At 51.9% G+C, this 7140-nt stretch overlaps 1 long non-coding RNA gene across 1 annotated transcript; it reads right to left on the reverse strand.

The window, feature by feature from the left end:
- Window positions 1-3667: 3667 nt before the first annotated feature.
- LOC105984370 lies at window positions 3668-7010 on the reverse strand. The gene is made up of 2 exons (XR_001174990.1): window positions 6896-7010; window positions 3668-3918 (listed from the first exon to the last, which is right to left on the reverse strand). It is a non-coding gene; the product is annotated as an uncharacterized LOC105984370 (long non-coding RNA).
- Between the last annotated feature and the right edge of the window lie 130 nt (window positions 7011-7140).

Consider the following 7140-nt stretch of genomic DNA (forward strand, 5'->3'; position numbering starts at 1 on the left):
TGTATGCAAGGCAAGCGCTCCACCACTGAGCCACCTTCCCAGCCCAAGTAAACTAATTTTTGAAAAAAGATGAAAGCAATCCCACGGAGGGGGAAAAAGTACCCTCACCCAGACCCAAGCCCCGCTGGAAACAATACCCTCACCCAGACCCAAGCCCCGCTGGAAACAATACCCTCACCCAGACCCAAGCCCCACTGGAAACAGTACCCTCACCCAGACCCAAGCCCCGCTGGAAACAATACCCTCACCCAGACCCAAGCCCCGCTGGCTGTTCTTAGGGCTTTCAGAGCCTTCTGGTTTTCTAAAATTGGAGGCTGTTCCTTTGCAGTTCACATTAAATTTTAACTCAGAGAATGTCAGCAGAATATGGGTATTTTTAAACTTCTGATTGTAACAAGCAGAAAAAAGCAATACTGGTAACAACAACAACAAAAACGCAGTAAACATAAAATTTGGTCACACTACTTCCCATGTGACGATTTCCCCATTACCAGGAAGACTAAGATATCTGTTGCAGATTTTCAGACCCCCGCCCCCCCCAGGAGCAGCTGAGCAGGACCCTCTGGGGCCCCCTGAGATCCTCTGGTGTGGAAGCTGTGCTGTGTGCTAGAGCACCGAGACCCGGAGCCAGTCACCTCTCCACAGCCTCGCCCTCCAGAGAGAGACAAAGGAATAAAACGCAGGACTGGATGAGCAGATGCCAGCTGGAGTCATGTGAGGGGGAGTGTCCTGTGAGGGGTAAGACGGTGGGGGGGGCATGGCAGAGACCTCCACTGCCTCCAGATGTCTGCCAGGTGCTCCTGGAAAATGAGACTATTGGTTACTGTAACTCCAGAGCCTGGGAAGTGCCAGACACCAGACCTGGGGCCGCACTGCCATCCTGCCAGGCCAGGCCTGTGAGAATAAGCAGCTGAGCCAGTGTCCTCAAATAGCACGCAGCAGAGGAGTCCAAGTTAATCTTTATCAACCATCTTTTTTTTTTTTCCCGGTCGTGGGGCCTGAACTCTGGGCCTGGGCGCTGTCCCTCAGCTCTTCAGCTCAAGGCTAGCGCTCTACCACTTGAGCCACAGCGCCACTTCCGGCTTTTTTTTTCTTTTTGCTTATGTGGTGCTGAGGAATCGAACCCAGGGCCTCATGCATGCAAGGCAAGTGCTCTACCACTGAGCCAACTTCCCAGCCCCATCTTTTTTTTTTTTTTTTAAACCAGAATACATTAGTAGTACAAGGGGTTGTGACATTTCCATCCATCCATACAATGTATCTTGATCAGATTCACAGCTTCTATTTCTCCCTTGCTCTCCTCTCCTTAAAATAATCTCAACATATTTCACCCTTCTATTTTTTAAACTATTCTTAAGACTTCTTAATATAGTCATGCAGTCTAAATATTAAAAATAGAAGCCAGTGACTAGTGGCTCACGCCTGTCAACATAGCTACTCAGAAGGCTGAGATCTGAGGATCATGGTTCAAAGCCAGCCCAAGCAGGAAAGGCTGTGAAACAATTTATCCAACAAACCACCAGAAAAGCAGAAGTAGAGCTATGGCTCAAGTGGTAGAGCATTAGCCTTGAGCTGAAGAACTGAGGGACTTGGCCGAGGCCCAGAGTTCAAGCCCCATGTCTGCCAAAAACAAACAAACAAGGGCTGGGAAGCTGGCTCAGTGGTAGAGCGCTTGCCTTGCATGTATGAGACCCTGGGTTCGATTCCTCAGCACCACATAAGCAAAAAGAAAAAAGCTGGAAGTGGCACTGTGGCTCAAGTGGTAGAGCGCTATCCTTGAGCTGAAGAGCTGAGGGGCAGCGCCCAGGCCCAGGGTTCAGGCCCCATGACTGGACCCAAAAAAATAAAAAAATTGAGAATTTTATCAAGCAAGCATGGTATATGGAAATTAAAATTAAATACTGGGCTCAGAATGTGGCTTAGTGGTAGAGTGCTTGCCTAGCATGCACTTAGCCCTAGGTTTGATTCCTCAGTACCACATACACAGAAAAAGCCAGAAGTGGTGCTGTGGCTCAAGTGGTAGAGTGCAAAAGAAGCTCAGAGACAGTGACCAGGCCCTGAGTGCAAGCCCCAGGACTGGCAAAAAAATAAAATTAAATACAGCATTGATAAGCTTTATTCTATAGATGTAAAAGTCTACAGAAAGTTGGACACTGGTGGCTCATGCCTGTGATCCCATCAACACAGACGACTTGGTTCAAAGCCTGCCCAAGCAGAGAAGCACATGAGATTCTTATCTCCAATCAACCAGCTAAAACTAGTGGAGGTATGGCCCAAGTGATAGAGCGCCATCCGCGGGCAGAAAAGAAAGGCCACCACACAGATTACGAGTCTTTCAGTTGCCAAGATCTTCTGTGGCCCTGAGCCCTCATAACCAACGGGCGCGGTTAGGGGACAATCACGGGAGAGCTACAGGGTGATGTCCCAGACACAGACTCCTGGTGCCTTTTGTGCTTATTTTGGAGCCCGTCTGTGTGGCACTGGAGGCTGGAGCTGCGTCTTCCTGAGGGACCTCAAGGCATGCTCAACACAGCGCCTGCTCTACCTCATGGCCCGTGACCACGCCCCTAGAACTTTGCGGGAAGCCTGTGTGCAGCCTGGCCAGCCATCACAGCATTGGACAGGTGCTGTACCATCCCCGTTCCGGGACTGTGCCGCCATCAGGGCTGGAGCCTGAGCCCCCCATCTCTGCTGCCTCGTTTAGTCACTTCATTCAGCAGCCACCTGAATTACTCCCTTCATGGGGGTCTGTGTGCGTGTGTGCGTGTGTGCACGCACACATACGCACGCACACCCATACACACCAGTACTGGGGCTTGAATACAGGTTCCAGGTGCTGTCCCTGAGCTTTTTTGCTCAAGGATATCACTCTATCATTTTGATCCATAGGTCTACTTCTGGTTTTCTGGTGGTTAATTGGAGATAAGAGTCTCATGGACTTTCTTACTGGGGCTGGCTTCAAACTGTGATCCTCAGATCTCAGCTTCCTGAATAGCTAGGATTACAGGTGTGAGGCACCAGGGCCCAGGTTGGAGATAGACTCTTGCAAACTATTCTGTTCAGGCTGGCTGAGAACCACTATTCCTCATGTCTCAGCCTCCTGAGTAGCTAGAACTGTAGGAGAGCTGCCAGTGCCCAGTGGTCTAACTTTTTCAAGGTTTTTACTTTCATTTTTGTCTTTCGTGGGGCGTGGGTGCTGTCCCTCAGCTCTTCAGCTCAAGGCTAGTGCTCTACCACTTGAGCCACAATGCCACTTCTGGCCTTTTCTGCTTATGTGGTGCTGAGGAATCGAACCCAGGGCCTCATGCATGCAAGGCAAGCCCTCTACCGCTGGAGCCACCTTCCCAGCCCTTTACTTTCAATTTTCATTATTTTTGGGGGGAGCTAATACTGGGGCTTAACTCATGATCCGAGCGTTGTCCCTGAGCTTTTTTGCTCAAGGCTGGCACTCACTCTACCACTTGAGCCACAGCTCTACTTTCAGATTTTTTGGTGGCTAATTGCAAATAACAGTCTCACAGACTTTCCTGCCTGGGCTGGCTTTGAACTGTGATCTTTAGACGATAGTCTTAAATAGCGAGGACTCTGGGCCCAGGGGCCTAATTTTAAAAGCATGTTTGCATTACTACATTTTGAGCTGGTGTGATTCAAGACACAGAAGCAGGCACAGCGCTCAGAGCTTTATTGACAACATTCCTGACAATACGCCACGCGGAGCCACAGACAAAATCATGGGGCTGTGGTCACTGCAGCATTTGCCAGGCCCCTCAGCGTGGCCTGGCCAGCGGGAGGCTGCAGGCCGGAGGGGAGTGCTAGCCGCTCCTCTTCGCTTGCTTCTGTGTCAGCTTGCTCCAAATCCTCTCCAAGGCCACCTTCCCCATGAAGTAGGTGATGGTGAAATTGCGCCTGTACCAGTCTCTGCAGACAAAGGGGAGACGCGGGCTGGAGCCTGGGCTGACCTCACTCAGGCTGCCGCCCCCCAGGCTGTCCACCCACCTACCCCCTCCCTCCCTCCCTCCCCTTCCAGGCTGGCTCAGCAGGTATCAGTGCTCTTTGTTAAATGTTCCCTTTCCCAGAAAGACACAGCAGAGGAGGGGTGAGCAGGACCACCAGCTCTGAGGGAGCCAGGCAGTCCCACCTCGGCACCGGACGGCCCTGCCTCAGTCAGCCCCGTCACCACCAAAGGGCTGCGACCTGTCATCTCACCCACGGGCACAGGTCGTCTTGCTGCGCCAGTGAGCAGCCGCATGCTACCACTGCAACACCGCTACTGCAGCTCCTCCTGGGACACCGTCACCATGGCAGCACCACCACTGCGGCTCCTCCTGGGACACCGTCACCATGGCAACACTGCCACTGTGTCTCCACCTGGGACACCGTCACCATGGCAACACCACCACTGCATCTCCTCCTGGGACACCGTCACCATGGCAACATCACCACTGCATCTCCTCCTGGGACACTGTCACCATGGCAACACCACCACCCTGGGACACCGTCACCATGGCAACACCACCACTGCATCTCCTCCTGGGACACCGTCACCATGGCAACATCACTACTACATCTCCTCCTGGGACACCGTCACCATGGCAACACCACCACCACTGCAGCTCCTCCTGGGACACCGTCACCATGGCAACACCACCACCACTGCATCTCCTCCTGGGACACCGTCACCATGGCAACACCACCTCCACTGCATCTCCTCCTGGGACACTGTCACCATGGCAACACCACCACTGCATCTCCTCCTGGGACACTGTCACCATGGCAACACCTCCACTGCATCTCCTCCTGGGACACCGTCACCATGGCAACACCACCACTGCATCTCCTCCTGGGACACCGTCACCATGGCAACACCACCACTGCAGCTCCTCCTGGGACACTGTCACCATGGCAACACCACCAATGCAGCTCCTCCTGGGACACTGTCACCATGGCAACACTGCCACTGTGTCTCCACCTGGGACACCATCACCATCCACCACGGCAACACCACCACTGCAGCTCTTCCTGGGACACCGTCACCACAGCACCACCACCACTGCAGCTCCTCCTGGGACACTGTCACCATAGCAACATCGCCACTGTGTCTCCTCCTGGGACACCGTCACCACAGCACCACCACCACTGCGGCTCCTCCTGGGACACCGTCATCATCCAATCATCTGTCCAAATACCCCATCAAGGGCAGTTTGTCTCAGGACCCAAAAAGGTCTGGACAAGTACTAAACTCAGTCTCCACAGCACCCCACACTTTACTGCTATTCTTTTTCTAACTGCTGTGGAAGAGCTGGATGGCTGGTGTAATTTCCCACACACTGCGTTTCTCAGGCTGTCACTTCAAAGCAGGCTCCGTGCCCCTCCCGTGCCCCTAAACCTTCTGTCAATAAACCCGCACTTAGATTTGATATAGCACTGTCTTCTATAAGAACAGCTCACAGGGTGTGGTCCGTGCCTCTGCCCCGCAGGCTGTGTCCCCGGGGCGAGTACATTCAGCCCCAGGCTGTCCACTGACTGGACCCATAACATTCCATCGATGTGGGCTTTTCGGGTGGCGGTGGCCCGGATGGATTGGGCACTAGGAATGCCACCCCTGGCCGACCCATCGACTCCTCTGCACTGCCGTCTCTACAGAGGGAAGGGTTCTTCACGTGTTCCCCTGAAGCAGCACCTCTGCAGCAGGAAAGGCAGGGAGGCTGCCTGGGTAAAGCCCATGATTCTTTCCTTCAACTTAGCAATTTTCAGAATAATGATTCGGTGGGCTTGCCATAGCTACACATGAACTTTTTTTTTTCTCGGTCCTGGGGCTTGAAGTCAGGGCCTAGTCCCTGTCCCTGAGCTTCTTTGTGCTCAAGGCTAAAACTGTACCATTTAAGCTTCAGCGCCTCTTCTGGCTTTTTCTGAGTAGTTTATTGGAGATGAGAGTTTCATGGACTTTTTTTTTGTCCGACATGGGGCTTGAACTCTGGGCTTGGGCGCTGTCCCTCAGCTCTTCATCTCAAGGCGAGCGCTCTACCACTTAAGCCACAGCACCATTTCGGGTTTTCTGGTAGTTTATTGGAGATAAGAGTCTCATGGACTTTCCTGCCCAGGCTGGCTTTGAACTTTGATCCTCAGATCTCAGCCTCCAGAGTAGCTGGGATGACAGGCGTGAGCCACCAACTCCTGGCTACACATAAACTTTCATAAATTCATGAACACAAAGACATCTGTGAACCTGACGTCCTAACATGGTTTATTTTTCTGTGCCAGTACTGGGTCTTAAGCCCAGGGCTGCATCCTCTTGTTCAGCTTTTTCATTCATGGCTGGTGCTCTACCATCTGAGCTACAACTCCAGTTCTAGCTTTGATTGGTTAACTGGAGATAAAAGTCTTCTAGATCTGTTTGCGGCTGCTTTGAACCAAGATCTTCAGATCTCAGCCCCCAGTAGCTACAATTACAGGCTTAAGCCACCAGTGCCCAGTTTAATTTCTAACCTTTTTTTAATACCCTGCTGTCCCTTCTCTGAAAGGCTGACTGGCTAGGCCCTGGGCTGAGCCTCCAGCCTGTCCCTCCCTCCACCACAGTTCCCAGGTCCAGCTCCTGCCCCAGAGGGACTGAGGCTTCTCCAAGGAGGGACAGGGAGCCTAGGTATAGCCCTCCAGGCAGAACAAGAGGAATGGGGTACTATGCAAATGCCCTGGGGCTGTCAGTCTTACTTAACAAGGCAAAAGGGATGCTGACCAAACCATGGCTGCCACCTCCCATGGGAACCACGCCTTTCCATTCAGGAAGGAAAGCAAGCTTTCTCCATCTAGATGGGACACCTGAACAAGGAAAGCAAGCTTTCTCCATCTAGATGGGACACCTGAACCCATAGCATAGAAAGCAAGCATAAACAGTTACCTGTTATAATACATGTGCTTCCGAAAATTTTTGCTCAAAAATTCCTTGTAAAAATCAGCCATTTCGTCTGCAGTCAATGCTGCTTTTGGACCTGAAAGTAAATTACAATTTAAACATTAATATTTAAGGAGAAAGGATTAAAAAACAAAAACAAAAAACAACCTACTAGAAGCTGACAGTATAAATCACACACACACACACACAATTACCACTTTTTTTTTTTGGCGGGGGGGGGGGGGGGGGGG

This window comes from Dipodomys ordii, unplaced genomic scaffold, assembly GCF_000151885.1.
Source record: "Dipodomys ordii isolate 6190 unplaced genomic scaffold, Dord_2.0 Scaffold2, whole genome shotgun sequence".
Taxonomy (NCBI): domain Eukaryota; kingdom Metazoa; phylum Chordata; class Mammalia; order Rodentia; family Heteromyidae; genus Dipodomys; species Dipodomys ordii.